The sequence below is a fragment of the Lactuca serriola genome, chromosome 7, assembly GCF_051521515.1.
Source record: "Lactuca serriola cultivar US96UC23 chromosome 7, Lser_US96UC23_V15, whole genome shotgun sequence".
Taxonomy (NCBI): domain Eukaryota; kingdom Viridiplantae; phylum Streptophyta; class Magnoliopsida; order Asterales; family Asteraceae; genus Lactuca; species Lactuca serriola.
This window is the reverse complement of record NC_136414.1, coordinates 5,387,501-5,405,157: the sequence shown is the minus strand read 5'-3', so window position 1 is coordinate 5,405,157 and position 17,657 is coordinate 5,387,501. Positions and strand designations below refer to the sequence as shown.

Genomic DNA, 17,657 nt, shown 5'->3' with positions numbered 1-17,657 from the left:
CTTAAAATAACATTTATCAAATAAAACATATGTTAATTTAGAAAACACATTACGTTCTCAAGGACTTTTGATTGGAATTAAAATCATTATTGTAATAACTTCTGATTGATTTTTGACTGTTGTTTGCATTTATAAATAATAGCAATTACAAACTTTCTTTTGGTTGATAAATGACTTTATTGATATACAAATGAAATTGGTGATTGCTTGATGGAATACAAATTAATGACATCATGATTCTTAGTAGATGATTGGAAGTCTAGAAATCGAGACCTATGTAAAAATAGTTTAGTCTTTGGTGTTTTCTCTTTGTACTTTCGATTGGAATTAAAAGTAAACTTTAGGTAGTATTAAATATAAATATATAATTCTAAAATTTATACGGGGCGGGTTATAAACGGATCGGATCAATGATGATCCATACCCAACCCTTTTAATAAAAGGGTTAGCGGGTGCAGGTCGTTAATGGGTAAACGAATCAAAAACTATGCTCCAAACCCATATAATTGTTAAGGGTTTGGATCGGATCAAGGTTAAAACTCGTTCCATTGTCAGGCCTAACTGGAGCAACTTGACTGGATGAATAATAGAGAAAGAGGTTATTATGGTTTATTAATATATTATATGACTAATATTTTAAAAGAGAAATCATATTATTTAATTAATATTGCTCAAGAATTAATTTAGAATTAATTTTGTGGTCAAAAGAGATTAATTAAAACTAAGGGGACTAATGTTGTAATTATGTGATAGTTGCAATATAGACTGAGGAACCCTAAATAAGGGTTGGACGATTTCATGGGAAAGCCCATATTGAAATCGTCCAAAGGGCTTGATTCTGGAAGATTCTTATGGGCTGCTTAGAGCCTAAGCAATCGGATAAGCATTTGACTGAAACCCTAATTCCTCACCTATATAAGGAACCCCTTGGCTTGCAATTTTCAGCTACCACAACCCTAAGAAGAGCTTAAGATCCGAAAATACCTTTCCCCTCTCTCTCCATTAATCTCCAAATTGCTTTGGTGTTTGTGATCTATTAGAGGCACAACATTTAAGGTGCTAAGGTTCTCAAAAGCTCAAGATCTTCAAACAACAATCAAGGTAACTTTCTAACTTGTTTATTAGATGTTAAATTCGTTTTGTTGTATGCTAGATTAGGGTTTGTAAGTTTTGGAAAATTGTTGCATGTACAAATAGACAAATTAGATCCAAGCATTAGGGTTTGCATGAACACCATAAGAATGTTCATAACCCAACACTTTTAGGGTTTCCTTCATATTTAAGCCCCTCTAAGTCATTTTTAGGGTTCATTACCAACCTCCAACCCCCTTTTAAATCAGAAAAACCCTAGCCCTAATTTCCTTTGGTGATTCTTACGATTTTGGAGCATTTGTTGGCTTGAAGAAAAAGAGAAGAAAGAGAAGAAGGTGCTCCATTGGTGGAACTTGCAAGGAAATAACATCATCATCATTTCATTTTGTTTCTGGACCCTTGTAAGTGGAAAATACTCAAACTTTATTACTTAAAGTGGTTAGATCTAAGTTGTTGCCCCATGTTTTTCATGTTTAAACAAGTTTGAATGGAAGGAACATATAAAGTTGGCAACTTTATGCTTTCTAAGGGTCCCCTGAGTATGATAATGTTCGGATCTAGGAGTTGGTTGAGGATTGGGTTCATGCATAATATTTTTGGTGCAATATCTTCATGTTTGACCTAGAATGGATAAAGGACATGCATGATGTGTGCATGTCCATCAAGTAATCATTTTCACGGACCTTTGGAGTCCATTTTAGCTTATGGAAAAATTAAAGTGAAAGGATTAATGGATTAAGGACTTAAATCCTTGGATTTTGGCCTCAGAATGTAGTCACATCTGAGACATGAGGTCTCACGACGTGAGACTAAAAGAACCCGTTTTCTCCTGAGCTTTTTGGGGCTCACGACATGAAAAAAGGATGTTCACATCGTGAGGTCAGCTCAAAGGTCTTTCCATGACTGAGTTGGTTGAGTTAGGTCGAGACGAGTTGGATTCAGACCGAGGGACTCTCACGACGTAACCAAGGGATGGTCATGACGTGAGGCTTGATAGTTGCCATTGTTGGTTGTTGACTTTGACTTTGACTATTGACTTTTGGCATGGATTGACTTTTGGTCAAGTTTTATTAGAAGGTAGGCTTAGGTTTTACCTTGTATGGATTGTTACGAGGTGTTTAGAACCCATCATTTGGCAGTGAGACTTATTAGTTGTGATCGGCACGACATTGAGCTAAGTTTTTAGGGCTTTGTGAGCCAGGTGAGTACTCTCATTATACTATGTAGGATGCAAGCTGTCTTTGTGACTCTTGCATTATGTGTTGGGCGGGGCCCATTTGTATGTTAAGCGAGGCCCGTTGGGTGAGACCCATTTGTATGTTAGACGAGGCCTATTGGGTGAGGCCCAACATGTATGAAGGCGAGGCATATTGGGTGAGACTTGTTATGTGTTGGGCGACACCCATATGGTTATGTGGTATTTTGGGAAACTCACTAAGCTTTGTGCTTACGGTTTGTGGTTTAAACATTTTTTAGGTACTTCTAGTTCTAAAGGTAAGGGCCCAACATGACTACACAACATCCCCCAGAGTTTATTCCACATTGGCTAGTCGTGATTTTTACTATGATATTTTGAGAAAACTATTATTTTTACTATCTTTTGGAACAAATGAATGAATGGTTTGATTGGTTAAAAATGAATTTTTTATTGATATTTTTGGGACGTTACATAGAGAAACAAAAAGGTGGAAGCTTTATACATTCCTAAGCTCCACAAGATGCAAGAACTGGAGTGATACACTCTTCCAACTATCAAGAACACCTTATCCTTATTCTTCAAGGGCTAAAATAACCACCAAGGGTATCACAAGGTCAAAATAGAGGCTAGGGTTTCTTGGAAGGTGAAAGGGAAGTGATGGAGGTTGACTGTGTGCAAACCATAGCCCTCACTTACCTTAAATAGGGACACAAATCCCATAATTAAGGTTAAGCCTTCAAGCGACCGCCATGTCATGACCATAAGCTTGTAACATCGTGGCACACAAAACTGATGCACACTTATACAACTATCACGTCATGGTAAACCATGTCCTACGTCGTGGCATAGGGTTTTTTTTTCCAAAAACCCCATCTTTGATCCCATTAGAAACCTTTTCCTACTATCCTAGTATCTTAGTGACATCAATACATCAATTAATTTCAAATGAAAGGGGTAAAATTCATGATTCACCATTGATGAAGCTTCAAAACTCATCAAAAGCTTCACTTTCCACCAAATAGTTTTAGTTGATTCCCTTAGGTTGATATATTTCAAAAAGTATCAAAGCCTACATTCTAACAGTTGGATATATATTATAAATCTTCAAATTTCATTAAAAAAAATAGCATTCCACGGACTATTTATTAAACCTAAAACTATCATAAATAATCACGATTTATTGGCATTGTCAAAAATATTGTTTAATGAAATTAAAATAAAAGAAATTAAACTGCCTCTACCATTTATACATACAAATATTTCTACCCATTAATTTTATGACACGCGTCATCATTCTATCATTCAATTTTATTTTATTTGATATACTAGCTTATAACTTGTGGGAACCACTGATACAAAATTAAACAAATATTGATAATTAAAAATCACAATTATTAATTAATTATTTTTGAAAATTTATTAAATAAGAGTTATGTACTTCTTATGTAACTTTATAATGGTTTGAAATAAATATGTGTATTTTTTTAAGATACATGAGAAAAGTGTATGCTAGACTACAGATAACAACCACAACATAAGCATGGATGGTAGTATAATGCTTAAATAAGAAAAAAATGAAAAGTATTAAGAAAACAACTTTAAAAGTAGAATGTTGTAGTTGTAATGTCTTTCATAAAATTGAAGGTATGTAATTCTATTTTGTTAACCATTAAATAAGGTATGTAATTCTATTTTGTTAATCATTAAATAAGACATTAGGAGTTTTACAAAGTTTTTTTTGTACATTTTTGGTATATGTTATTTCGAAAACAATACCGCACACACACATTTAGGTTGTAATATCATGAAACTACTAAAGTATTAAAGATTAAGTTATAGAGAAGTTATAAGTTCCAAAATATAAAGGATAGACTAATTTGGAAATAGTACTTATATAGCATCCTACTTTTGAAGTACAGTAAAATGGTATTGTACACAAGCAAAACCAAAATGTCATAAAAAATCTTAAAAAGGCATTGTACTTTAAAAGTACAATGTCATAATTGTGTAAAACAATGTAACTCATACAAAGTACAATGTTTAAATTAATAAAAAACTGAAAATAATTAAGGAATGATACATGTTTAGAAAATCAAACTAAATCAAAAGATACTAATCTAATGATGTTGGATCAGATTATGTTATTTGGTTTTAATGATGAAAAAAAGCATTATGAAAACCGTAAACCAAAAGATAAATAAAATTGTGAATAAATAAATAACTTACATCCTAATAATGGCACCAAGTGGAATGAAAGAGACATTAATGTAATGATGTGGCATTAAGTAAAATGAAAGAACCTTGTACTGTAAATAGTTTTTATTTAATCATATTGAAACCAATATTTTCCTCTCAAAGATCATTGTTCTTAACTGGTAAATTTGTAAAAACAAAAATTGAACATTAAATTTATAAATAACGGGAAACTGTTGTTATACAAAGACATTTCAATTGATTGTGTGTATACCAGACCATCATAGTCTTAATAAAACACTAATATGCAATTTGATTGAGTTATTCGTTATTCTTCACAGATACATAACTGAAGGCTTATAAAAAAACCTTAAACTTACACCAAATGTAGTCATGAAATTTACATCAGCTACTCCAGTTCATCCGCTGGAATCTTCAACAAAGGTTTTCTTTTTCTTTTTTTAATTATTCATTTCTTGATTTATACTCATGATGTAATTATCAAACATGTTAGAGATAATATAAACAAAAAGGAAAACATGATAGATTGTAAAAATGAAATAAGCCTCAAACCTAAAAACAGAAAATGTTAACACTTGAAAGATCAATTTGCAACACTAATGTAAGATGAAAAAGAAAAATCGCAAAATAAACTTCACTTACAGGAAGGAGAAAGTTAAGTTGGCACATCGACTTCAAGAGAGAGCAATAGGAAGATAAAATAGTCCTGTTATGAAGCTTCCAATATCAGACGGTGTAGAAAATAACAGGAATATCAAGAACAACTAAAACCAAAACCCTTAAAAATTGAAATATCACTGATGCTTACCAATGAAGCCTTGGAATATTGGCATTTGGAAATGGATTGAAAACGAAGGAACATATACATCTGATATTTCAACCGAATCCCTTTTTCCGTCACCCACAACAACCTCCTGACCTTCTCCACCACCATCATCACCATCTGTTCCAATCACCCTCATCTTTCTTCCCCCTTCCCTACAGCCCTATTGCAGTAACCCATAATGAAATACCAAAGAAACACTCATTTTCGATGGTAGTTCTTCGAGAGAGTAAGAGAAAGAAAAGGAGATAATAGTCTCATATAGGGTGATTAATTAAACTTCGTTTCGGCTACAATTATCTTCTTCAATGACCATGAATTCATCACAAAGTGCTTCCAATACCTGAAATCCAAGGTTGGAGATGACAATATACCTTAAGTACAGGGCAAAGATAAATACCTTCCGAGTTCAAATTGCATCAGAAGGGTTGTGCTTAATTTCATCAAAGATAGTGAGATAACTACATTTATATGATTTTTCAAATTAGATCATTGCTCTAAAAAGATGGGAACTGGGAAGGAAGAACAAAGAAATTGAACCCAATAATTACTTAATGTATGCAACTGTGGTTTATAGGAATCCATTTGGAGATGATTTAGTTTCAGAACCCTAGTTTCCTCCAAAAGCGCTTGATTTGGAATTGTTTGTGAGATAAAGGAAACGGGATGAAGAGAAAAATTAGGGATATTTTCCTGATTTATTTCCATGGAATTGAAATCTGTTTGATTTATTGGCATATTTAATTATTAACTAAAAACGAATATGCAACAACGACACATGGCGTAATATAGAATTAACAATTTGACACATGGCAGGAGCATATTAACACTATTTATTTATAGAAAGGGAGATTTCTGATATACTATTAATGAGATAGTTAAGTAAATATGGAATGATGACACGTGTCATAATGATAGTGGGTAAGAATATTTATAGACATAAAAAATACAACACAATTTAATTTCTCTTAAAATAATTCGCAAAATCAATTATCATATGTTACTGATAACGGTAACCTCAGAAGGTTTTCAATTACATGTGTGTTAACACGTGTGTTGAATTAGTATTAGTCAAATTCTATACCTAGTCTAATGCTTTTATTTAGGATTCAGTTGTATTATCTCTTATATATATATTTGCTTATGTAGTTGTCACAGTGAAATCAATATACATAATACTTTCATTACTTCATCTTTACATGGTATCCAGAGCCTTGTAATTTTTTTTCCTTCCTTCTTCCTTTCTATAAAGATGACCAACAATCAGCACATCCTCAGTCTTGCTACAAATTCGTCCTTCCAAATCCCCTCAATCAGCATCAAACTTGAAACAGAGAACTATTGTCTGTGGCGCACCACCATTGTGTTTTCCCTAGAGAAATTTGACCTTGAATCCTTCATCTGAACCCCAATCCCCTCGCTGCAACACGTCCTGTTCAGCCCACCACCGAACCCAACCCTAACTTTCAACTATGGAAGAAACGAGACAAATTTGTTCTTCTCTGGCTCAAATCCACCTTGTCCGAGCATGCTTTAGCCATTGTCGCTCGTGCTACATCTTCCTAATCAGCCTGGACGGCTATTGGGCGCACCTTTCAGGCCCAATCTAGGGCACGTCGCATGTCAATGAAGGTGCAACTCCAAACCCTTTCCAAAGGGGTGATGACAATGATGGAGTATGTTGAACGCAAACGGTCAATAGCTGACTCTGTTGCTGAGAATCTCCATCCACTTGCCAACGAAGACTTGATTGGTCACATTCTTAGTGGGCTAGACTCTTCTTATGGACCCTTTACCGTTGCCTTTATGGTCAAGAATGATGACTCCACGGTTGATGGTTTTATTGGCCTGCTTCTTTAAGAAGAAGCTCGTCTTGAGCAAGACCACCTCCGTCAACAGGTTGCACCTCCCCCTGCCCCCAATGCTTCAGTTCCTTTGGCTCTTCAAGTCAATCGCAACTCTCATAGGAACCACTCTTCATCTGGCTCTTGCTCTTCTTCCACAAACTCTACTGGGTCTCGTCCTGTTGATTCACGCAGACGTCGCACTCAATGCCAAATCTGCAACAAGCAGGGCCATGAAGCTGTGGACTGCTGGCAACGATCTAACCAAGTGGATTATCCATCTCGTAGGCCTAATCCACGGGATCAATCGGCTCGCCAAGCAAACCTCTCTTATCATCATAGCCCATCTACAGTGGTTGATCCAAATTGGTATTTCGATACACGGGCTACTGACCATATTGCTCCAGATCTCCAGAAGATGAATCTTGCTGAAGACTATCATGGAAACGACAAACTCCAAGTGGGCAATGGTAAAAATCTTGTTATTTCTCACCTGGGCACATCCTCCTTGCATAATCTCAAATTTCCTTTTGTCCTTATCGTTCCCAAAATCACTAAACATCTTCTAAGTGTTTCCAAATTAACTAAAGAAAATAATGTTTACTTAGAATTCTGGCCTACTAATTGTTATGTCAAGTCTTTGCAGGGAAAAATACTACTCCGAGGGGATGTTAAGCATGGTCTATATCGGTTGCCTCCTTGTCATAAATCACCACATCAATCATCTTCTACTTTGGCTCTTACTGGTGTGCGTACCTCACTTCAAGGGTGGCACAAAAGACTGGCTCATCCTCACGAATCTCTTCTTAGGAAACTCTTGCAATCATTTCAGCTTCCAATTTTTTCCCATAACCTGCCTATTGTATGTGATGCATGTCAGCTTGGCAAGAGTCATCGACTTCCACTTACTAATTCTCAAGTTGCTTCTTTCAAGCCCTTTGATTTAGTATATTCTGATGTATGGGGACCATCCCCCTATTTTTCAATAAATGGAAATCGATATTTTCTGTTGTTTGTTGATGATTGTACCAAGTTTGTTTGGATTTATTTCCTATCTCACAAATCTCAAGTACTTAACTTCTTTATGCACTTTCATCAAATGATAAAAACCCAATTCAATTCTAACATCAAAACCTTACAATCTGATTGGGGCAGTGAATATCGCAATCTATCTTCTTATCTTACCACTCATGGGATTTCCCATCGTGTTTCCTGTCCATATACCCAAGAACAAAATGGATCAGTTGAAAGAAGAAATCGAGTCATTTTGGAAAAAGGACTTACTCTCCTTGCTCACTCCTCTCTCCCACATACTTTTTGGGAACATGCATTTAAAACTGCAACCTATCTTCATAATCGTACAATTACACCTATTCTTTCCTATAAATCTCCTTACCAAGTATTGTACTCTCAAGTCCCTGATTATGATTTTCTCAAAACCTTTGGTTGTTTGTGCTACCCGTTCTTAAGACCTTACAATCACCATAAAATTGATTTTCGGTCTTTACCATGCATCTTCATAGGCTACAGTTCCACTCATAAAGGCTACCTATGTTATCATCAACCATCGTCACGCATATATATTGCTCGCCATGTCGTCTTTAATGAAGAAGTGTTTCCATATTCCACCACTACATCTAACACTCCTTCTTCTCCACCTGTTTCGTCTATTACTCCCACACTTCTTCAACATGCAGCTGATTTAAACACTCCCTTTCCACCACCACCGCCCCATACTCCAGTCTCTCCCAACATCTCTGTTACACCTACACCAGACCCCATAATTCCATCTACTTCTTAAACTCCCACCTACCAACAATCAACCATAAGTTCTCGAGCTAAAAAAAATCAACCCTCCACTTCTCATTATCGCCCCTCAATCAATACAACACCTCCAATGCTAACATGTGCTCATACCAATTCCCTTAAACCCAAAGTCTTTCATGCATGTGTCTCACCTTCATTCTTTAGTAAGCCTTCATCTTTTAAACAGGCAATTAAATCCCAATCTTGGAAAGAAGCTATTCAAGCTGAGTATGATGCTCTCATGAGAAATAACACATAGACTCTTGTTTCTTGTCCCGCTAACATCAATATTGTAGGGTGCAAATGGATTTACAGAATCAAAAGGAATTCAGATGGTAAAATTGAACGACACAAGGCACGTCTCGTTGCTCAAGGATATAGTCAAGAAGAGGGTATTGACTATTTCGAGACGTTCATTCTGGTCATCAAGCCCACAACAATTCGTTTGGCCCTATCTTTAGCCATATCTAAGGGGTGGTGTGTTCGCCAACGTGACGTTAATAACGCCTTTCTCAATGGAGATTTGCAAGAGGCTGTCTACATGAAGCAACCACGTGGATTTGAAGATCACACCAAACCCAATCACGTGTGTCGCCTCCATAAGGCAATCTATGGGCTTAAGCAAGCTCCGAGAGCTTGGTTCACCAAACTAAAGACATATCTCATCACCCAAGACTTTCATGCTTGTTAATCCGATACATCTTTGTTTGTTCACCACTCTTCTTCCGTAACTATATATGTATTGGTTTATGTTGATGACCTCATCATCACAGGTACAAATGCAACACTTATTCAACGATTCAGTAACAAACTACACATTGCATTTTCTCTTAAAGACTTGGGTGATCTACATTTCTTCCTTGGCATTCAAATAACACGCGACCCTACTGGATTCACTATGAGTCAAACCCGGTACATCAGTGACATTCTACATCGTACACATATGGATGATGCCACTTCCATCTCCACACCGACTGACAGTCAATCTCGTTTAACAGTACACGGTGATCCTTTTTCTTATCCAAATCTATACAGGCAGTGTGACAACCCGAAATTTTTTTTGCTTTAAAGACCCAGTCAATCAACTCAACTGAGTGTCAAACTCATTAGTACTGAGTTCTAGCCCAGTTAAAGGTCATTCTAAGGAGTTTTGAGCCTAATACACTTAAGGAATAAGTGTTAGAAAGTACCTACTAGAACCACAGTGTAGCAAATTGAACCATAGCCTCATCTAAATGAGTTCACGGCCACAAGACCATGAGTTTATGGCCGTAAACTCATGTGGTCGTAAACTCAAGGAATTTGGTCATTTCTAGCCATTTATCTCATTCCTTGGCCGATTTTCTTCATTCTCTCTCAAATATCATCCAACCTTCTTCCAAGATCTTCAAAAGATGTAAGTATTCTTCCTAGATTTGTGATACATCTCTTAATCTAGCTACATACATTGATTTCATCCATGGAAATCATGTCTGTTTAGATCCTCAAGTTACACCAAGAACACCAAGAACACACAAGAACACCAAGAACACACACTAGTGTTCTTGGTCAATATCAACCATTTCAAGCTTCTAGATCGTAAGTGCTCTTCCTTATACTTCATATCCAGTTAGGACTCATTCTTAGAGACTTGAATCACACATTTTCCCCAAGAACATCATGATTTTACAGCCCAAGATCATCCTTGGCCGTAAACTCAATGTTAGGGCATGTTTGATCCCTAAGCCCTATAAGATGCAAAGCTAGTGGCCCAGAACCCTTCCTTGATGATTGTAGGACCTTAAACTACCCTCAAATCCATAGTTGGTCATGAGTTTATGGCTGTAAACTCCTTTGAGCCGTAAAATTATCAAAAGCCTCAATGGAGGTGGTCTTTCTCATACTAGTGTAGAGCAGAAGTCTCTAAAGCTTCCCTAGCCTTCAAACTTGCAATTATACATGAGTGACCATGAGTTTACGGCCGTAAACTCCCTTGGGCCGTAAACCCATGGTAGTAAACTCATGTGAGTGCCATTCTACCTTCCTTTGTTGAATCACATGTGATTCCAACACTTGGTCAAAGTGTTTCCTAGTCACGGAAGGTGTTTCCTTTCATATAGTTGCTTATAAACACTATATTCATGCCCATATGTGTCATTATATGTCATTTAGGACCTATTGTGTCTCGGGACTTCATACATGGAACTTCTCATCCTTACACGCATACCCGTTTGAATCACCCACATCAGGTGAGTTCATACCCCGTAATGAATCTTTTAACTATTTTAAATGCTTTTAAGGAGGGGATACAAGTTGAACACAATGATAATTGTGTAATTGTTTGTTATAAACATCTTTCAAAATGTTACTTATGTCTTCTATAAGTGGTCAAAACATTTCAAAAGCTATTTTACAGTTATGTTGCTTTATAGTTTAACAAAACTCCATTTTTAGAGTACAAGCATAACTTAGTAGTAAAATGAGTCTTTTCAATAACAGTTCAAGTAGAATACTAGTAAACTATAGTAGGTATAGTTTAGAGGTTCAGTTCATACCAGATGCAACACACGATAACAGAAAGAACATACTAAGATACTATGACAAGAGGAAGTACTAAGATACTATAACAGAACGAACATACTAAGATGTTATAGCATGGAACACTTACATGATCTAACTATACCTATGAATCACTAACGTATTGTTCTAAACAAAAGGTGATAGTTATATTGGGTATACATGATCATATAAGTTTAATGTGGATGTTCACGACTTGCAATTGATTGCAGAGGTTGCGTTTGGTTCCCAAAATCTTTTGACAGGGAGAGCGTTTAGTATGGGATCTAGCCATCACATTATACCTTAATAATCAATTTAAGGCATTTAGTACAACAGTAGTTACTATATATACAATACTATAGTACTTACATTGTACAAATGACAAACAGAACAGTCGGGTCTAGTACATTCAGTAGAAAGGGACAATAATGCTAACCTTATGATTCTTTAATTTATACATCAAGGGATATATATAAATAGGATCCGACAAGTAATAGGATGTGTGCTTTTCGCTTCATTTCATGTTCCTTGTTTGGTTGTGGGCTTAGAGAAGATTCAACCAACCTATTATCTATTCGATTTTAGTTATATATATGTTCAGTATACATTAAGTCATCATAAGGGGTACCAGGTATGGCTCAAGTCATAGGAAACTAATTCAATGCACAGTTTTCTAGTACAAAGCACACTTTTCAAATAGAACTTTTGGTACTCAAAACTAGAAACTCACCAGTAAAGGGTTCAATCCATTTTATTAAACCAGTGTAGACTTAAAGGACTTTAGGTGATTGATTTTATAATACCTTAGTTTATACATCATGGTTATATATCATTAATACCCAATAGGTAGTTGGATGTGTGCTTTCCGCCTTATTTCCTGTTCCTTGTTTGGTTGTGGGCTTAGGGCAGATTCACCTAATTAACTATCTATTCGATATTAGATTATATATAGCCAGTATAAACTAAGTGATTATAGAAGTAGTCACTGTGGTCACGATTTTATTATAAGAAATAAGGGTTTTCTTAAAGGATATTTTCATTAAATATAAATGAACTATTTCAATTAACTCCGTGAGTAACAAGTGAATACACCGGGGTTATATACAACGAGGACCTAACAAACAATGGGATGTGTGATATCCGCCTTACCTCATGTTCCTTGTTTGGTTGTGGACTTAGGTAGATGCGCACAATCAATTGTTTGTTTACTCTGAGTTTTATATAACTTGTATCCATTTAGTACTCATAGAAAGGATTGTAGAATCATTTTTATGTATCTTTCATCAAATTAGGAAATATAGGATTTTCTAGAGGAACAAGCGAACTTTTCTAAAAACAAAACGTATAACTTACTACATTTCAACTACATTTTTCAACAACTTTCTACAACTTACTTACATCACTAAAATCTTATGAACTCACCAGCTTAATTGCTGATAAACTCTTTCAAATAACTTGTATTCTCAGGAAACTACTAGACAGGTACACACTCTGGGAATTCAGAAGATGGAGCAGTATAGCTTCAAGTCTTATTTTGTTATTTGTTTATGTACTCTATGTTTTGTGAACACATACTTTGTAAACACTTTCTTTCTAATGAAATGGTTGTTCATTACTTTGCTTACTATGATGCATGTCTTGTGATACTAAACATGACGTCCTCCACCTCCGAACGTTTCCGCTGTTCTGGTTTTGGGGTGTGACAGGCAGGTTGTTGGATCCTTACAATACGTCACCATCACCTGACCCGACATTGCTTTTGCAGTTAATTGAGTATGTCAATATATGCATTCACCTACCATTTCACACTGGCAAGCTATCAAAAGAATTCTCAGGTACCTTAAAGGGACTATAAATCAATGCTTACACTTCAAGTCTACACATGCTTCTTCCCTTCCTGCCTACTCGGATGCCGGATGGATTTCAGATAAAGATGACAGTCGGTCACAGTATGGCTTTGCAAATTTTCATGGATTAAATCTCATCAGTTGGACCTCTCGCAAGCAAAGAGTGGTTGCTCGCTCTAGCACTGAAGCAGAATACCGATCCTTAGCCTACACTGCTGCTGAATTAATTTGGATCAAGCAACTATTATCTGAATTGCATGTTCCTCTTCTACATCCTCCCTTACTGTTGTGTGATAACATTGGTGCGATTTTCATGACAAAAAATCCGGTAATACAAACTCGCTCCAAGCATATTGCTCTTGTTTTTCACTTCATTCGAGAGCAAGTTGAAGCAAAGGAGCTCACGATCAGATCTGTTTCTTCAGTCGACCAATTAGCGGACATCTTCACCAAATCTCTCCACAAAGATCGGCTGACCATGTTAAGACACAAGCTTCAAATTCGCTCCGCATTTGAGCTTGCAGGAGGTGATAACGGTAACCTCAGAAGGTGTTCAATTACACGTGTGTTAACACGTGCGTAGAATTAGTATTAGTCAAAGTCTATACCTAGTCTAATGCTTTTATTTAGGATTCATTTGTATTATCTCTTTTATATATATATATATATATATATATATATATATATATATATATATATATATATATATATATATATATATATATATATTTATATTTTTGCTTATGTAGTTGTCACAGTGAAATCAATATACAGAATACTTTCATTACTTCATCTTTACAGCTACAAACACCGCTTCATCCATTGATTAACTATTATAATGTGATCACGACTTCAGTAAAATTTAAATTTCAATGCCAAGTTACTTCAATTTTTTTTTTTTAATTTACAAATTTAAGAATGTTCGTCGTGTCTATAAATAACACAAGTTCGTCACTGAAGTCCCTCTCTATACATAATCTTGAGTTCCAAGTCACTTCCTCTCTCCATCTCTATATCTGATAACTGAAACCCCTAACACAAATTTCCACCATTTCTTGAAAAGACCCATCAAGATTCCGCCATGGATTCTTCAATACCACAACAATTTCACCCTGTGATTCCTCATTCACGCACTGGTTCTGGGTCTCGGGATCGTTCTAATGCTGGTGCTGATTTGGATGGTTCTGTCAGAGCATCAGATTCTTCCGCCGGAAACAACCAGCCGGAACTGTCACCTCACGGTAGCGGTAGTTCAGAAAGCAAGAGAAAGAAGAGCTCGACGGGTGGTGAACTGAAGGAAGATGATGATATGGAGATCGCGAATCAGTCTACGCCCAAGAAACGCTATGAATCCGAATCATCAAAGGGGAAAGAAAAAGGCGAAAATACCACCCTCGGTGAAGAAGAGAATAAGCTCTTGGAGGGCGTTATTGCTGAATTAGAACAAGAATCGAACGTATCCTATGCGGACTTGAGCTGGGAAAAGTTAAAAATGCGGGCAAGACGCTTGGAGAAAGAGATAATGGGTGTGTCTGATACTGATACATATGTAATGAAGATAATGAGTTTGTCTGATATTGATACAGATGTAGTTCTTGCGATGAATCCGTTTAATGACGATAGCATTTGGGGAGAAAAAGACGATGAAGATCATAATAATCCGGCAGAAGAAATAACAGTCGATGGTGAAAGCGATACGAAAGGTACTGATCAAGATTCTGGTGATGATCAAGGAGATACGAAAGGTTCCAAAGATTTGAAGGATTTAACTGAACGAGAATTCGATGGTGAAAGTGATACCAAAGATTCAAAAGATTCATCTGATGTAGAAACCAAAGATGAAAGTGATGCTGAAGATTCAATATCGTCGTCATCAGAAATCTGTGATGTAAGTGATACGAAAGATCCATCAGATTCGTCATCGGAAGATTCATCGTCAACAGGTTCAAAGGGTTCGTCTGAAACAGAAACCGATGATGATCATAATCATAAGAAAGATTCAAAAGATTCATCGACATTTTGGCTGGAACGAAAACTGATGAAGATCATAAGGGCATTGATGATAGCAATTGGGAAGATTCTATATGGTAATTAGAAATGATTTTTAGTAAATGTGTTTTGTATTGACTTTTTAACTCAAAAAGTCAAAATAAAAGTAGAAAATATGCATATATGGTTTTTGATTTTGTAGAAATTGAGATTTGAAATATCAGGATTTTCAAGAATAGTATAAATCTTTACAAATATCCATGAGCATCAAATAATGTTTACACAATCAACCTAAATATACCGAAAATTATTATCAAGGTTGTAGAAATCGTTCGACGTAGGCTAATCGGTGGACTGAGGTCAAGGGTTTAATCGACTAAGCGGGAATTAATCGGATATCATTAATTATTAAAAAAATTATTAAAAAATTAATAAATATAACATTAATCCTAAGAATATAACATTAATAGATATAACATTATAAATTAAAAAAGTTATTAAAATTTTAATAAATATAACATTATAACATGAAATTTCTCTTAAGCATTTACACAAACACTGTATCAACTTAAATTTGCCTTAAATCGAGTTTATGGGCTAGACTAAAATCTGTTTTAATAGCGAATTGAGTTTATGGGTTTGCCTTCAATCCAGTGATCAAACAACCATTAAGCTAATTTTACCAATTTGAGTTGAGAGAGAATCGATTTTACCAAGAACAAGAACACTAATCAGATTAATCAAACGAATCAACAATTTGAGTCGACATCGATTCCATCCATAAACAAGAAAACGAATCAGATTAATCAAATGAATAAGCAATTCGATCCCACCAGAACAATTACAGATCTTGCAACTACCAAACAAAAAATCAATTTCAAAAAAAGGAAGCAGGAACGAACGAGTGATGGTGATAGGGTACACGAAGATGGTTAATGGGGGTGATGGTCGTGATGATATCATCTACGCCCGTACCGCTCCTCGTGGAGTAGATCCCGCATCCAACCAAGTCTTTGACCAGGGAACGGGATAATTCCCACTACCGCTGGCAGGCCAGCCGGGCCGTGAGCACGGTGGGGACAGGCTTCCCAAAAAGCCAGCCCGGGCCGGGGTCAGTATAGAATGAAGGGGACGGCCCTAATGTTGCCTCCTAGGCGGAGAGGAGGGCTTAGGATCGCCTTTACCAAGGGGATGAGGATGAGACAGAGTTGACTCCCGCGGCCTCCCGGTAGAAGAGGGAGAAAGCCCAGTCTTCTATCTCAGTCTCAACAGAAGGTAAGAGGAAGGGCCATTCCCTCTTTCCTTCGAGAACGAACAAGTGCTCTACCTCCAGTGCTTATCGAAAAGCCTCTTCAGAACGAGTATTTGTTTTCACCTCGAGTATATGTTTTCAATCCATGCCTAGAGTATCTGTTTTCAATCCATGGTTCTTGATTGTTTCCGCTTGAGTATGTCTTCGAGTATCACCTGATCGGAGTCAAAGAAAAGGAAACAAATAAAATTATCTTTGTGTGTTCCTGTGTTTTTTCAATTGAGTATCCCACATCGTTTTTGGGACAAAATATCAAGGGCAAACAATTCTATAAAAAAAGGGTAGAAGGATTATTGAAATCCATATCCAACTCTCCTTTGGGCCAACTGTCTCCTTTGAGTCGGTGGGTCCTTTGAGCCCCATTTTGGGTCCAATTTAGGAGTTGTTTGATAGTTGCTGACTGAAGGGCTGTTTGATTTGGTGCTGACCGGGTCCGGTCAGAATGTTTGGTTTGCACCTGACCCGGTCCATATCACTTACTCGGTCCAAAATAATGGCTTACTCGGTCCGACAATAAAACATAGTTGACTGAGAATAATCTTTGCCCTCGTCCCAAAATACGCAATCACATTCACCTCTTCTTCCTCGTCGCCAAGGCTACAGCTCCTTCACTTTCTCCTCAAACGTCGAGCTCATCCTCCATAGTCACCCTCCTACATTGCAATCGTTGTTCCCGTCTCCGTCTTCGTCCCTATCAAACTCACCGTCTTCAAGATCAAGGTAAGGATTCATTGTTCCATTCAATTGAAATTCATCAGTTCGATGAGTCTATAACACTTAATTCTCCCCCCCCCCCCCCCCCAACTTTTCTTGTTAAATAGCACATTGAAAAGTTTTTTTTTTCTTTTTGACAAAGATTGGCATAAACCTGCAATTCACCAGGTGACGACCTGCAACTCCCTCCTAAGTAATTAGATATAAAAATGTATGTATTTTCTAAAATTAGATGTTATTTGTGTATGTATTTTCTGAAATTAGATGTTTTTTTATATTT

At 36.4% G+C, this 17,657-nt stretch overlaps 2 long non-coding RNA genes across 2 annotated transcripts; one reads left to right on the top strand and one right to left on the bottom strand.

Annotated features, from left to right (window-relative positions):
- Window positions 1-4,826: 4,826 nt before the first annotated feature.
- On the bottom strand, window positions 4,827-6,008 carry LOC145063250 (uncharacterized). The gene is made up of 3 exons (XR_013687888.1): window positions 5,879-6,008; window positions 5,313-5,788; window positions 4,827-5,210 (listed from the first exon to the last, which is right to left on the bottom strand). It is a non-coding gene; the product is annotated as an uncharacterized LOC145063250 (long non-coding RNA).
- Window positions 6,009-6,507: 499 nt separating this feature from the next.
- On the top strand, window positions 6,508-8,185 carry LOC145064975 (uncharacterized). The gene is made up of 2 exons (XR_013688175.1): window positions 6,508-7,641; window positions 7,818-8,185. It is a non-coding gene; the product is annotated as an uncharacterized LOC145064975 (long non-coding RNA).
- Window positions 8,186-17,657: the final 9,472 nt, after the last annotated feature.